This window comes from Orussus abietinus, unplaced genomic scaffold (genome assembly GCF_000612105.2).
Source record: "Orussus abietinus isolate OABI.00-Male unplaced genomic scaffold, Oabi_2.0 scaffold22, whole genome shotgun sequence".
In the NCBI taxonomy this organism is placed as follows: Eukaryota; Metazoa; Arthropoda; class Insecta; order Hymenoptera; family Orussidae; genus Orussus; species Orussus abietinus.
In genome coordinates this window covers 1,539,998-1,555,792 of record NW_019394596.1, presented here as the reverse complement: position 1 = coordinate 1,555,792, position 15,795 = coordinate 1,539,998, and the positions used below count along the sequence as shown (strand labels likewise).

General features: G+C 52.8%; 1 long non-coding RNA gene across 1 annotated transcript in view; it reads right to left on the bottom strand.

Moving 5' to 3' along the window:
* Positions 1 to 15,795, bottom strand: part of LOC111674031 — a 43,580-nt gene that overhangs the window by 25,924 nt on the left and 1,861 nt on the right. Inside the window, exons 2-5 of the long non-coding RNA XR_002762235.1 lie at positions 15,433 to 15,615; positions 15,181 to 15,309; positions 14,244 to 14,381; positions 13,971 to 14,157 (exon numbers count right to left, since the gene is read on the bottom strand). This is a non-coding gene — a long non-coding RNA (uncharacterized LOC111674031). The remainder of the gene's footprint in view (positions 1 to 13,970; positions 14,158 to 14,243; positions 14,382 to 15,180; positions 15,310 to 15,432; positions 15,616 to 15,795) is intronic.

Below are 15,795 nucleotides of genomic sequence, written 5' to 3'. Positions count from 1 at the left end.
GCCGAAAACCACCTCGCTATCGGCAGCGTTCGCGCGTTTCCTTTGTTATCGTCGGCAGGGTCTCTCAATGCGCGGCGGGAAATTGACGGGGCCCGTCGCCATTTTGAAAATATTACCTTCCACCGGAGTCTATCGGGAGAGACCCGCTCTCGGCACTTTCACCCGACGAAGGTCTCCTTCGAGGCGGAGAAACGCCGGGGAGCCGCGAGTGTCTCCTCGCGTCTTGAAAGTTCCCGGGGAGTGCTTACGCAATCGAATAATTCTTCAAATTACCGGAGAGACCAGGGTCAACCCTGGGGTCAGCCATCTCGAGGTCCTCTCGCCTCTTGGAGCGCGAGGGAGCTCTGACTCCAAAATCCGCGGCATCGGGGGGCGATCGTCGATAAAAGTCGTCCGGAGAATCGAGACGGGACCGACGATACCTCGATCGCGAATCTCGCGGCCAGGGTGAAGGTGGACGGAGGCGGTTAGTCAAGGCTTCGAGGAAGGGTGAATGGACCAGTTCGGATGAAAGCCACTTGGCTATCGTCCGCGCGTTTCCTTTGTCCCGCTATCAGAGGAAAGGGGTGGCCTGGAGACGACGTACAGGCAGTCCCAAGAGGACCGATTGGCCAGGACGAGGCGAGCCGCCCTCCGATTGGTCCCCGAGACCGACCCTCGTCGCTCTCGCTTCTCGGAACTCCCCGGCCCAACGGAAACGACCTCCTCGAGGGAGACCCTATTTCGTCTTGGGTGACAAAAACGTCCACTCCCACGATACGGTCAATGGAACCGATGAATCAATAAGACTTATTCACTGGCCGACAAGTGCCTCGCCAACAGTGGGCGCACTGTCCGAAATCGGCCCCCCCTCTTTTGTTTAAAAAATTAACGAGAGTCGAAGTACGCGATAAGAGGAGTACGGGTACCGAGAAACGGTCCCTCCACTTCGCGTCGATTTCGCGAAAGTCCCGATACCCGCGTTTAACGTGCGTAATTAATGTTTTTATTTTTTAATATCAAGTGATCGCCTCGGAGCTCCGCTCCAAGTGGACCGACCGTCGGCAATGATCGTTTAATCGTCCCCAGGATTTTTTCCTCCAGACCCTCGGTGCTTCTCGGCGCCTCTAAGTACATCTCGAGGTAATGCCGGACACGCGATCGTCCGCCACGCTAATTCCGCATAATTGCTCGTTGCGCAAGTGAGGTTACGTTTACCGAGTTCGCGTCTCGGCGCACTCTCGGCATCGATGCGTGGCGTAAACGATTCTACGAGTCTCGGCCCTACGTGCGTACCCTTGTACGCGTGTGTACGTCTTGTACCTTCGTCCTCGAGATGTTCACGCACCGAGGAAGACCATCGGTAGGAACTATCGCGCGTTTCTTCCCCCGGGTTCTCCCCGTGTACGGCGTCGAAGAGGTTTTGTTTATAATACTTTTCTCCCAACTCGGTTTACCGAATAGTTTGAAACTTTACAACGTGAATAGGAAGACTATAAGTAAGGTCCTGGAACTCCTGGAATTTCAATTCTTTTCAAATTTGTTTCTAGGTATTTTAAAATTAATTTGTAAAATATTAAATTTCCCGAGTTTCAGGACCTACCTTAGGGTTTTCGTATTCACGTTTTAAAGTATGAAACGATTTGAGACACCCAGTTCGTAGAGGAATTTTATGAATTATTGAGCCTTCGGATGCCACTTCCACATCCCCTTAAGGTTGCTCAAAAAATTAACGTCCCCCTAAACAAAGGACCGGCGCAAGAGGAAGACCCTCGCACGCGGCGCGGTTCACAATCGTCTGAATCGCCTCCAAGAGTGCCGGGGAAGAATTGAATTTCAAGTTTACCCCGTGGCGGACTAGGCAATTAAATCAGGACCTAAAGCGGTCGGTGAACTTGCCCCTGGAACCCTAAGGGACTAAACGGAGAATTGCTTTGCATGCGCCTCTCCGAGTAAACTGCATCTAGAGATGGACACCGCGCCACGCTAGGGACATGGAAAAGAAGTACCCCGCTTAAGGGTATCACGAATACGTATTAGAAATCCGAGGGAAGGATACGGTAAACACTGGGTCTGCCGGGACCATTTGCATTTCCTTCGGCCGTGGATAAAATGCCGCACGTCTAGGTGCTCCGAGGAGACACGGGAGAGCAATCGACTCCGAGAAACGCACTTAGCGTAAGTCGAGATTCAGACTTTCGAGTGGGATTTGCAAACGCGAATTGAATGGCTTAAAAAGACCCCCCGGTACTTTTCGTTGGGGCAGAAGGGACGTACCTCGATAGGGAATTTTTTTAGCGATACCCTCGAGAGTGGAAGGAAAGCCTCTTGGAAGCGTTCCTTGCCTCGAGTGCCGAAACGTGTAACGTTTCCCATCACCGTGGAATTCCACCGAGAGTACGCTCGAAATGAGGTTCCGGGTACGTGACTAATTCCAAGTCGCTGTCACCTATTCCCGATTATGTCATATTCACGAATAGCGCCGGGTTTATACGGCCCAAGTACTCGGGCAGATATTGAAATTCCCTTCCGCGAAAGACTTACGGGCCGCTCGACGACCCTTCAAATCCGCGCGTAATTTATTACGCAAGTGCATAGAAATTCGTCCCGTAAACCGGCTTTTTACGGCGGCTTTTCCGCACTAGGGCGCACCAGTCAGGTAATGGGATAAAATTCCGTAAAATATGCAACCATCAACGCGTCCCTCGACATGGCTCTGCGCCGGAAGTGCGCTTCGGTCTATAAATTGTCGCACCATCGCATAGTCCGGCGAAAACTCCCGCTCGGGCTCTGCAAACAACCGGAATCGAATCCCTCGCTAATAAAACGACAAGTCAAGTGTTTTGGGCCGGATGGCGCGCTTACTCAGCGTTCGCGAGACATACATTATTCATATCCTCGTTCGAAGGTACGCCGTCGAAAAAAAGCCAGAGACAAAGAGAAAGAGAAAAGAAAAACATTACCTCGTCGAACGCCGACTGATTTTATCCGTTTCCGTGATTAATGAAAATTAGGTCCCCCTCGTACCGAGTTTTGCGTCAAAAGGAGCGATTACTCAGCGCGCGTAGGTACGCGCGTGTTATTAGTCAGATATTCCCAGGTGTAATCTACGATCGACCTCTTTACGCCGATCTGGTAATTCATTATTAAAACGCACCCACACCTCTCGTCGCTTCGTTACCGCGCGAGAGGAGTGCAGGGAAAAATTTCTATGCACTTGCACCTGCAGGCGCGTGGGGGTAACGACTGATGCACCTTCCGACTTCGAGGTATGAAAAAGCGATATCGGACGAAAAAGGGCATCTTAAATGATAATATTTATGTACTAAAAGTGCATGGATATCATGAATATTTTTAACGACTCCTGACGACGTTACGTCAAAACCACGGAGCGGTATTAAGGGGATGTGAAAGTGGCATCCGAAAGCTCAATCGTTCATAAAACATTTCTCCAAACTGGGAGTCTCAAATTATTTCATTCTTTAAAACGTGAATATAGAGACCCTAAGGTAGGTCCTGAAACTCGGGAAATTTAATTTTTTGCAAACTAATTTTAAAATACCTATAAAGAAATTTGAAAAGAATTGACATTCCATGAGTTCCAGGACCTTCCTTATAGTCTTCCTATTCACGTTGTAAAATTTCAAACTATTCGGTAAACCGAGTTGGGAGGAAAGTTATAAACAAAACCTCTTCGACGCCACTTTCACATCACCTTAATAAGTTAGTAACGGTGATCGATGCACCGCAGTCGAGGAGGGACCGAAAGTAGACGGATTAATGGCTCTCGGTGAGGTTGGAACTGGAAAGGAAATCCGAAACCCCTGCGGCCCTGAACTTAGGGGCCCCTCGATAAACTTTTCGACTCCGGGAAGGAGATAAAAAGAGACAGACCGAAGACGCTATCGCGCGGTGTCGTCGTCCGTCCGGCATTTTGGTCCCTTTTTACAAATTCCCCCCCCCGGTGACGTCGCCCGATCGTCACGGGCAGAAGGTATCGACGAACCAACGCGTTTATCGTCACCGCTAAATTTATGCCGGACTCGGTTATCGGCTTTCCGTCCTTCCGAGAATAGGAATTCGGCAAACGGCGATACCACCGGGTCCGGAGACGGACCTGCGGATGGGATCGCGTCTAAGGACGGCCCCGAAATACTTCTCGTATTTGCCATCGATAAATCGGTCTCCATCGACGGTGGCCGAGGTTAGGTTCCGAGTTTGCGGTTTTCCTTTGGCACCTTTTCCCCGGGTCCTTTCGAATTTTCGAATTCCTGCCCGAGGAGCTAGACTCGGTGGGAAGACGATCCTCTCGTGATGGACGGCCCCGTCATTACGGGGCTTTATTAAGCACCGTTCACCTTTCACCTTCATCCCGAACCAGGCCAGGTAAAGTTAATTGGAACTCCGCCAGGATGGTCCATCGTTCCCGAGCTCGTCGCTTCTTATGCGATCCTCGCCCTTGGCTCGACCCGTTTCTCCGCAGCGTCCACCTCGCAAAGCCCCCCAAAACTTCGCTAAATTATCCATAAATCGATTGATCGTCAATTCATTCCGATAATTCATTCGAATCCCGGGGAAGGACTCGACGATCTCGACTGCGCAGTCGATGGAAAATCGAGGCGCTCGAGGAAAGTGCGATCGATTTAGCTCGATCGAGCCTCATTTGCATGCGGATCTTATCGGCGCCGATCGGTCACGCCACGGGCGTATGAATGCGTTTCCCGATGTATCTGGAGCGGGGGTTATTAATAAACAACCGTGTCGAAGTTCTCGAGGGCCCCAGCGACGTAGATCGCCTCCCGGGCCGAATATCGGCCTCTGGTCGTTATCGGTATTTCTTCATTTCTTTTTTTTTTCCTTTTTTTTTCCGCGCATGCCCCCGTGGACCCGATGCAACTTCGACGATGCCCTCGCAACGCGCGGAAAGGAGACGGCAAACACGCGGCCGATATTACGCCAAGTCGACCCGCCTCCGGCCGATAAGTGCAGACATAACACTCGGCCGAGCGATGCATAGGGCGTTGCAGGAGTTTCCGGTGTCGTAGCCGCAATTCCCCGACGACGACGCGATAACGCGGCCGCTAATAACGTCCCGATGGTCCCCGCCTCGATGAAAAAATGCTTAACCCTCGGTAAGACTCAAGGAAAGGGCTCCTCGAATCCGTCGAAACGTGCCGTCCACCTCGTCCACCTACGACCGTCGAAGTTTCATCGAAACCCGATTACGCGAAAGAATTCGAAGGTTGGCTGCGATAAACGCGAGGACAAAGGATAACCGCATAGGCCATACTCTCACGATTTAATCGGTTTTTGCGCATTCCCTGATATATAGGGTATATAAAGACGACATTCGCTCCTCCGCGTCCACGTCTACCTTCCCCTTGGGCGTTTACCCCTTTTGGAAGGGAAGATTTTTCTTTTTACCCCTTTTGGAAGACAAGGGCGATAAGTACTCTCCTCGGCGATTTCCCGGTTACCTTCGGTTCCACGCCGGGGATTTTCCCGTTCCCTCGTCCTCGTCGTGGTCGCTGCATTCGCAAAAGTCGGGGCGCGACTCCGGAGGCGGACCGTCGACGTCGCCGAGAGCTTAGGTATTCAAGAAAGCGTCGCGTCCTCCGTAGGAAGTCTGCTACGTGACGGTCCTGCCAAGACGGACGCCGAGGGAGGGTGGCAGCGCGACGGGACGTCGAGGTTAAGAAAAGACGAGAAACGAGAAAGACGATAAAGAGGGAAAAAGAAAGAAAGTCGGGGGAGCAGGGAGGCCGCGACATTCCGTCTTGCGCATATGCAATGGGTATTGTCGTTACACGTGTTTATGCCGGAGGTTTCGTGCCACCCCCTCTCGCCCCTTCCGATTACCACGTGGGAAAGACGCCGAGGCGAGAAATGCGCGCCGGATTTGAAAATTCGATGACCCTCTCGATTTATCGAAAATAGAGCCTAAAGGGTTCCGATTGTTTTTTTTTTATCGTTATTAAATTGGCCAGAAAATTCGGGAGAGTTCCTGCCGCGGGGTGGGAAAGCTAGCAGACCGGCGGAACGTCAAGCGAAGGAACAAAGTATGACAATGGACCGAGATGGCCGTCCAAGTGGTCGTGACCCCGTCCGTTCTCCGTCCTCGTCGCGCCTCTCGACGGCCCGCGAGGAGGAGCCCGCCTTATGCGCCTGACTGTACGTAAATTTGTATCAATTGCCAGTACAGCTGCTTCAATTTATTGTGGGATTAGAAACAATGAGTGGGGTCAAATGGCCCCTTCTTGTCATAACGTGCCATCTCTCGGCGGCATCGCCGACGACGTCATCCTCGGGGCCGAAATTATATCTCGGTCTCCGCCGACCTTTCTGTTGCTCGTCGATAACCCGGTCTTGCTCCTCGATATCCCGAATCGATCGGAAATAATGATTTAAATGAAATAAAAAAATCGGAAATAAGGTACCCGAGGTCTCGACCTGGACTAGGGATCGTCCTTCGGCGCGCCCGATATCCCGAATCCCCGCCGAGAGTTGAGAATCCCTTTCGGGCGAGGATCCGCACGGTAAATCTTGAAAATTTGCCTTAAGGATTATCGCACTCGCCGTGTGTGCGAGCCGTCACGGTCGCTCGCGAGGATCGACGCGTTAACGAGGTGCGAGGATACACGAGAGTGGTATCCGGTATCGCGGGCTCCTCCAGGACCTCGAAACCGCTCTCAAGGACTCACGTTATGCGAGCGACTCCGGATTCTCGCGGTGGCTGCGAAAGCCTCGAGACCGAGGAAAAGAAAAAACCTAACCTCCATAATGGATAGAAATTCCCATCTTCTTCTCTTGCACCCTCGCCCCCGGGTGCGAGGGGAGATCGCTAGAAATTTGAATAAACTTTCAGCCCACCCCGGACTCCTTTCAGCGGGACATGGAAATGTACATATACGCGTAGAAGAGACGAGGACGGGTATATCTCGGCTCGATTAACTCGCGGGCGTCTCTAGGGAGGCCTCTTGTAGGGGCGACGGGGGAGGCCGAGAGGAGATCGAAAGGTCGGCGGGAGGAGCATCGACCTCCCCCTGACGGAAGGGAAGGAAAGAAAAAGAGAGAAAAAGCCCCCGGGAGGTCTGAGACGAGAGGGGCGCAGACGCCGAGGGAGAGGAGAGACCGAAGATAATGAGCCGCATTGTCGTTTTGCCTTGCGCATTGCGCATAGCGCACGCCGCGCGGGCCACTCCGATGGATTCGCGCGCGACCAATGGCCACGCATCTCCGATGATGGACGGTTAGAAAGAACCTCCCTTCTTTTCCTGCTTAACCCCCCGACAGGCGTTGCCAGGGCTTCGTCCACGCTAGAGAACTCCGGTAGAGTCCCGCGCCAAGAGCATATCGCGCGGCGCTTCGCCTAATTACGCGTAATTACGCGTTGAAGGAGGAAGAACGACGTTAAGTTACCCTTTTAACGCCGACTGGGTCTCTCTCGTGGACAGTGGGGGTAGAGCGTGGTCGAGCGGCGGTTCAGTGGGCGGGAAAAAAAAAAGAAAAAAAAAAGAAAAAGTGCACACGATGCCCCGGGGGCATTAATTGCGAGGGTGTCGCGGCGACAGTCATCGCTCCGGGGACGGGCCGTAATTTTATGCAAAGAATCGCATTTCCGCAGCGAGTAGCGACGCGTTGAATCCGTAAACTCCCGCAAGCTCGGACACTCGGAATAACTTACTTAATGGTCGGATAGGCGAAGAGTAATCGGGTAGGGGTTAAACTTTTTCCACCGAGGCGCGACGCGATAAATGTTCCCGCTAGTTAGAGAGGCCGCGGCTATTAACTCTCGGTTATAATGAAAAAAGGACGAGGGCAAGAAAAAAGAAACTGTTATCCTCGGGAGGGAAGGAGGACCTCTTGAACCTATTCAACGAGATTGCCGCCGACCAGGAATTACGGTTTGCTCAATCCATCGGATACAATTTTGCGGAGTTTCCTCGGGGAGAAAATTGCCTCGAGATCTTTAATGACGCGTTCATTGTACCATCCGATAAAAAATACCACCGGCTGCCGTCACGTTCCCGTCCTTTTTTTTTTTTTTTCTTTTTATCCAATAATTCGCAAACCAAGCTCACGGAAGAGCCGCGATGCGAATTGGCAGAAAGTCCCGGCGGTTTCGCAGGAAATAATCAAAGTACGCAAAACCTGCGTCAAGGGGAACGGCAAATTGAAAGGAGAGAGAGAGAGAGAGAGCGAATCGTCTGCGTCAGCAAACCGTGATACCCGGCGCCGATTGGACGAGGCTATTTCGCGGATACGCGATATCTTCGCGTTCCCCCCTATTCCGCGGACGTTTTCCGGAGTCGCGTTTGCAAGTTACGCAAATAATTCAAATGGAAAAAACGGAGAGTCCAAAAAATGCCGGCCGGTTCCCTTAACGACTGGAGATAATTTTGCTCTCGAAAGAGCACTTTGACGATATTTCTTCCAGGTTCGCCAGTCGATCGCGCGATGTCTTCGACCCCGACGGGGACGGAAAATCCAAGATGGCGTCGCTCTTTCAGGGAAGGCCTCCTTGTAATGCAGGATGGTGGAAAGTATACGCAGAGGTATTCCGGCACCGCGCAGCGAGCATGAGGACGAGCCACGAGGTGGAGTCCAGCGGACAGATGCAATAAAATGCATCCAAACCGAGAACTCGGCTCTTCCTCCCGTCACTCGTGACGGACATCGTTTATCAAAAAAAAATCCCGTATATCGCTAGGACGCCCTGGTACTCCATTCTTCGAGCAGAGTCGACTCCGAGGAGCGGTCCACCCTTGAACCGCCGTTTTCCGATCCACTCGACTACTCGACTCTACTCGAGTCGGCCATTAATGAAACGACGCAGCGCGGAAGTTAAGAAAGATCATGCCCAAGGCGAGCCGGACTTGTCGCTTGGCTAAATAAACGCGGCCATTTATTCCATCGTCCGAAGAGCATGCCCGTGCGCACGTAAGCGCACGCAAACGCACGCAAACGCAATAAGAGTCACGTATCGCCGTCCTTAGTCGGCGCTCTACTCGCTCGTGACGCATACGAGCAGATAAGTTAATAAATAGCGAGTCCGATAAAAAGAACCAGTCCCCGGCAGCATTCCGAGCCTGAGCCTCGATATTCCGCGATTATGCTCCTCCCGCCGACAACGCGATAACAACGACTCCCACCTTATCTCAATAAATCAGCCCGATATCCTAGGCGCCTAAACCGCGCACCGTCGGATAGGTAAAAGAGAAAACGCTTTGTAACCGTTGCCCGATCAAGGCCAATGCGACTTTCCTGCGGTCGATCGGAGCACAATGGATTTTGGCATCGAGCCACGATTCGCCTCTTTTTCCCCTCTCGCTTCCGTCCTCCGCCCCCGCCGCCCTTTCCGAGCCCTTTATTTGCCGCGCCGTGCCTCGGTCCTCGGATCGGCTTTTTCTCCTCTTTATTTTCGACCACCCAATTAATCACGGTCACGTGCTCCGAAAGTTTCTCCCGCGTTTCTTTTTCTCCCGCCGGTGACGTCACGCCTCTACAGGGTGAGTCGAAGCCCCTCCTCGTCCCCGGTTTTCCCTCCGCTTCCTCGTTCCGCCAAAAAATATGCTACGGAATTTACGACCGTCCGAGCTACCGGTATATCTAATTGCAAGTTAATACGGCCGTTGCACCATCTTTCGCAACCGTCGAGCAAACGAAAACCCCGGTGAAGGGGTTGCCCAATTTGCCCCGCCAAGAACTATCGAATGCGCCTCGACATGCAAACGAGCATTCGGCGCGGTTTACCTCTTTTCGTTAAGGAATACCATTTTCCCGCCGGTCTTTGCCGTCCGTTTAACGCGATGCACTTCGCGGCGCAGCGAGACCAGCTGCACGATAGCCGTCCCACCCAGCAATGAGGGCCGCAATTGCCGCGAGAATTCATTCCGCGGCGTTTCGGCCGCGGATCGTCCAATTTCTTTCTTTCGAGACTTCCAAGTCGATCGAGCTCAATCGCGCGAGTAACCTCTCGGCGACGATTTTCCCGCGCTCATTGTCCGTCCCGAGAGAGGCGCCGATTAAAACGCGCTCTCTTTCGCAAACTCGTCAGTTGGCCGGGCGATAAACCCTTATCGCGACTCGTTAAACCAACGTGGCGGCCATTTATAGAAAGGCGTAAACGCCGGGAGGGAAATGGAGGAAGAGAGTCGGCCTCGACGGAGAAGAGACCCGGAGACTCGACGGTGACGCTTCAACCTTTAACGCGGTCTCGTTGAGTAACCGAGGAAGGAGAGAGACAGAGAAGAGAGGGAGGGAGGTGCGTAATGAGCCTTAGAAATTGCCACCGAGCCAAGCCGAGTGCGTCGGCATTGGGCAACGAGCGGTTTTCTACTTTCGAGCCCGTTCGGGCCTAAAATGGGCCTAATGGAGATTAAGGACCCGAAGCTTTCGAAATCTCGGGGCCGTTTAACGACGTTTTCGTTAACGCCAGGACGGCGAGGAGAACACTCGTCGCGGAAAAAATTAAATCGGCGTAAATCACGTCGGGACGCCTGGGAATTATTCCTCGGACGGGTCTCGGATGGCCGTTGAATAAAATCGAGAAAATGGGTTCCCGGTAGGGGATATTTCTTCTTCTTCTTTTTTTTTTCTTCTTTTCGGGGAAGAAAAGGGACGAGAGGACAATGTTCTTGCCGGCCAATTGACGGGAGGATCTCTCAGGGACGGGTCCTGGCCAAAAGGAAGAGCTCGAAGTTGCGCCGCTCTGGAGAACTCGTTCCGCGAGTCGCCTCTCTCCGTCTCTTTCTCTCCACCGCGGTTTCCCCTCGTTCCCTCTCTCTTGCTCTCTCGGTTGCGTCCGTCGAACGGGAGGAGTCCTCTAGAGTCGCGTGCTCGAATTCGCTCCCGAAGACTCCTCGAGACGCCGATGCTCCTCCTCCGAAACTTTCTTACGTATATCTTTTTTCTCTCTTTTCCATGGAATCACCGACGGAAATTAATTTCCCTCGAACAGAAGAATCTCTCGCGGAGTCCGGCGAAGACGCGACTCTTTCCCGCCTAACAACGGACGGCTCGACTCGATGCAGAAATGACCGTACCGGGCGCTCCCGTGGGCCGACTTCCGAACAGCCTATCTCGCCTCTCTCGGCTCTCGAGGACGAAATAATAAAGTCGGAGGATTTAAAGCGACACGTAGAGCTTCCCGTCACTCGGGCCGTGCTTTCGGAGCGGATTTACCGCACGCACGAGACGGCTGCATAAGAGAAATCCACACCCGCCAGGTGAATTTCTGCATGCACCTCGACGCGCTCCGCAGTGGGCCCGCCGGTTAAAATCCCCCTTATACCATTTTCTTTTTTTTTTTTACCATTTCTCGCATCCAAATACGACGTCACAACGACACACAGGCGTTTACGTCTCCATCGATCGGGAAAAAAAAAAATCTGCCGCGTCGGTTAGAAATCCTTCGGCCCAGATTTTCGGGGACAAAGAAGCCGGCGAAAATTCAGCTGGGCCTTATCAGGCCCATCGGTCCGATTTCCCACAATTTCGCCCGCATGGCGGCGTATATCAAGGAGCCCGGGCCATTAAGCGATCTACAAAATGCCCACCCTCTTCTCTCTCCGTCCCTTCGTAGTCGCGTGTTACTGAAATACGGGCACCTAAATTGATATAAATTGCCCCGAAGTGACGGAGGACAATAAAAAAATATTTATCCCTGCCTCGGCCACGAAGAGTCGCCGATGCTCTCCCCGCATCCCGTTGTCCATTTTGCCGCGCTCTCTCCGAAAATCGATCCTCCACCCCGGGAAATTTGGACGCCGATCGAGGCCGCGCCGACCGGCGATAACTTCCCCCGATATTCGCGTTATCCCCCGCTGCATTCTCCCGATCTCTATCCCGGCTATGTCCACTAACTGGGTTATAAATAGACGAATCGTGATCGGAGTGACGATCGATCCGTTCAGCGGTTTCGCTGAATCGCGCAACGCGCTCGGCTCTCTAATAATTCGAACCGGACGGAAGCGTTGCGAGATGGCAGGAAGTGACTTCCGCGTAGCAGATAATAACACGAACGGGATCGCTAAAGGTCGAGCGAAATCGACGCCGTCCGACGGGTTTCCCTTTCGGCGGGTTTCTCGTAATTGCTCTTTCGGATCTCTTCCTGGCACGACGAGGCCGCGACCTCGCGCTGCCCCGATGTAGAAAAAGAAAGAAAAAAGAAAATTCATTGAATCAAAGATATATATCTCGCCAGATTTTATAAAAAAATATATCTCTTTGGTACTATCGAAGGAGATATTTTTTTTCGTTCAATGAATTTTTCCCTTTTTTTACCCTAAGTGCGGAATCCCTCGATCCGCGACAGGGAACGATAATAGTCGAACGATTCCATGATTATTTCTTCTAAAAAAATATTCCACCCTCGCTCTTACCCCACTGGGAAAATTAATGGCCCTCGAGCACCCACTCGGTCGACTCAAGGAACGTAGCTCCAATACCGCCACGCGAGCAATAAAATCAATCGGCCGCGAAATGTGCACCTTCATTAGCATCCTGCGAATGGTGGTAAAATTGCTCCTTTACTAGGAATAAAAAAAATCATACAAGCGACCGAGTGTGAGAACAGGGCGTGCCGAAATAGTTGCGAGCGTTCCACTTAATCGCTCGTGTACCGATTTCTGAAATCCTTTCGAAAAACTTTTAATGCACCCCTTTATTGCACGAATGGTTACGCGGTACGCGGACAGTTGCGTCATTACGCCGCGTAAATTATGTCGTTTTTCAGGTAGCCGCGACGTTTGCATGCGAAATTCGGAAAAATGAATTCCATGGGCTGTCCGGGCGAAAAAAAGAAAACAAATCCCTTGTCGAGGTTTTATGAGTTTTCGGAGGTGGAAGAGGAACGTTAGACTTTTTGTATAGCGGATTCCGAGGAAACGAGTCTTACGTAAAGCGCGCTCTCTCTCGAGAGTGCGATCTCCCTAATGCCGCAGAAAGGGAATGTTTCCGGTCAGCGTAATTGCCGGTCACCTCGTGTATATATATATAATATCCCCTGTGTACGTATACGTTTATATATATATATATAATTTCTCAAAACCAAGAGGTCGGGGTAATGATAAATAATTCCTGGCGGGTAGTGGATCTACTTTTCTCGGGGATCTCGTTAAGTCCCGCCGTGGGACCGCTTCCGCAGCTCGAGAAATCGCTGGAAACTCGTCCCGAGAGGGAAAAGAAAGAACGAGGGAAGCTCTTCCAGGGGACCCGGGAGGAACCGTTTTTCTTGCCTCCGGCGAAGCGGACCGGGAGGAGAGTGAAACCGTTTCTTAATATGTCCTTATTCCATTACCCGGGCAGCAGCCTTCCATAAGCGACCTCTGGGCGCGGTGCCGATGTTACCGACAAATTGGCCAATGCCCACGGAGGCTCCGTACGCGTGAATTATCTATTACGAGAACCGTCATTATATAATAAGGGTGGGCGTAAAAAGAGAGCCGGATCCCGCGGCGAAACTCTACGGCAAGAGATATCCGGTAGCAGGACGCGATGAAAACGACGAGGGACCGTCGAAATTCGACTTTTGCGTGTCGGAAACGTTTACGGGCCGAAAGGCGCGCCCGGCGGTACCAAGATGGCGGCTCGCGTGCGCGCGCAGCCGCCCGTCCGCGCGGTTTCCGGCGGATCGTCGGATCGCGTGATCCCCCGATCGGGGAGACCCGGAGGATCAACCCGTAACCGCGGGGGTTGGCGACTTAAAGGTCCCTCTGGAATGTTTGGGCAGCCCTCGAGCGGGATGGACACCTGCGAGGATCTGCCTCGAAAAAAGGAAGCCTGACACGCCGCGGGGAAAAAGGAGGAGAAAATTGGGCGCATCCCGGAGGGGAGACCGGTTCGTCTGGTCTTTGATTTGAAGCCAAGTGTCGTCCCTTTTGCTTTTATTCCTCCGCCCTTCGCCCCCCTTCCGCTCGTCCCGGCGGTTTCCCCTCCCGTCCCCTCCCCCCCGAGCGACTCGAAGGTAACTTTTTACTGCAAGAGCTTACCGACGTTGCGGTTTCTCGCCATTTTCCGAAACCTGCTCCGGAAACCCCCGTGGACCTCGAACTTCTTGCGAGCCGTGAGAAAAATGATCAAGTGTGCCACGTCGTCGGTGAACTCGCGCGGTAAGGAGTCGAGGTCCTTCGACGCAGCGATTCCTCGAGGAAAGCCTTATCCTGGCTCGGTATGAACCTGCGGGTAGAGTTTCAACGGGTCGAAAAACCACAGAGTTATCGAAGTGCGAGGACGGAAGCTCCGCGTGTTTCGTGGACTCTTACCTTTACCGATGGAATGCCTCTCGCCGATGCGTAAGGGAGTCCTGACGAGTCCTGCCGTCGATAAGTCCGTTCCTGCCGTGCCGACCTTCGTCCTTCCCCCAGGATTCGGACGAGCTTCGGCGAAAGTGCACCCGGGCCCTGAAAAAATGGAGAAATTTCAATGATTTCCTCGACTTTATCCTCGAGACGCGATCTCTTCTGCGCGAAGAGGCGGATACCCCGACTCCTGCTGGGACCGACCGAGGGGGAGAAAAAAGGGACCAAGTAGCCGGTTAAAGGTACAAGCCGAGAGAGGCAAAAGGAGACCTGGAACCGAGAGGACACTTTCGGCAGGACGACCAGGACGAGACGATCGACCGCGTAATTAGTCCCGAGGAGGAAACATCGTTTGCAGAGAGATAAGAGAGATAAGAGAGAATCGGGACCGAGGAGCAAGACGAACGGATTATCGCGGTGCACGAATTAAGACGTGAATACGTTTTTACCGGGATTATTCCCCGAGTCACCGGCCGGCCACTTTTCGTGGGTTTAATTCCTGGTACGGATAATTCGAGGATAGAAGAACGCTCGGAAGAGGTAGCAAAGACCGGGGGCGATTCCGCGAAATTCTTAACGGGGAGGCCGACCAGGAATCCGACCAAGAAACCGAGCGACCGAGTAACCCAGGGAAAGTGACGTCCCCGTCGGTGCCAGGACGCGCGGGAAACTTGGCCGGCACCGGGGAACTATGGCGACTTTACGTAATCGAGTGTGTCGCAACTATCCATGAATGAAGTTCGGCGGGACGTTCGCAAGGATCGCTCGGACTCGCCACGATCGCTCAATGGCCGCCTTCGCGCCCTGAGCGACGCCGAGCCGACTTCCACTTACACCTGGCGGTTATCCCGACCAATCGGCCGGGAATAAGCGACGCCAAGTTACCTCGTTGCCTACATACCGTCCTTTCAGAAAAATCCCACGCACGTTCCGCGCCGGCCGGGAAAATAACGGTGGATATGCCGCGGACGATTCGCGCCGAGGTCGCCAAGCGTCCATCCGCCGTTTCCACTTGGGTTTCGCAAGTCCCCTGAAACCATGCATATTCATTCACGCTATGGCGAGTATTAATCCGCACCGCCTGGATCTTTTACGAGTCTGCGAGATAATAAACCGATACGCCAGCCAGAGACTAGATTCTATTCGACCTTACCCACGATAGGCTCCGAGTCGTCCGGCGAAGAGGTTATCGCGCGTCGGCAGGCGGCCGCCATTTTCCACCGACTCGTTCCGGCTAATTTCTTCAGGAAACACTCGAAACCTTGGCCCGAGTGTTAAGTATGTCCGCGATATTTACTCGGGTTACCGGGGCCGGCGACTGTGCGACGTCGTCTACCTGCAATTTGAGAAAAAAATTCAGACCCGGGGAGGAATTAAAATTGGCGCGTCTTTGCGTCAGCCCCGGAACGACATCTCGCGTCCGTGGAAACGGGTAACTCTACCTTATCTGTATTTATGTCGTTAATCGCTTCAGCCTTACCGACTTCCCCTCGTTCTATGAGAATATACGTAAAAC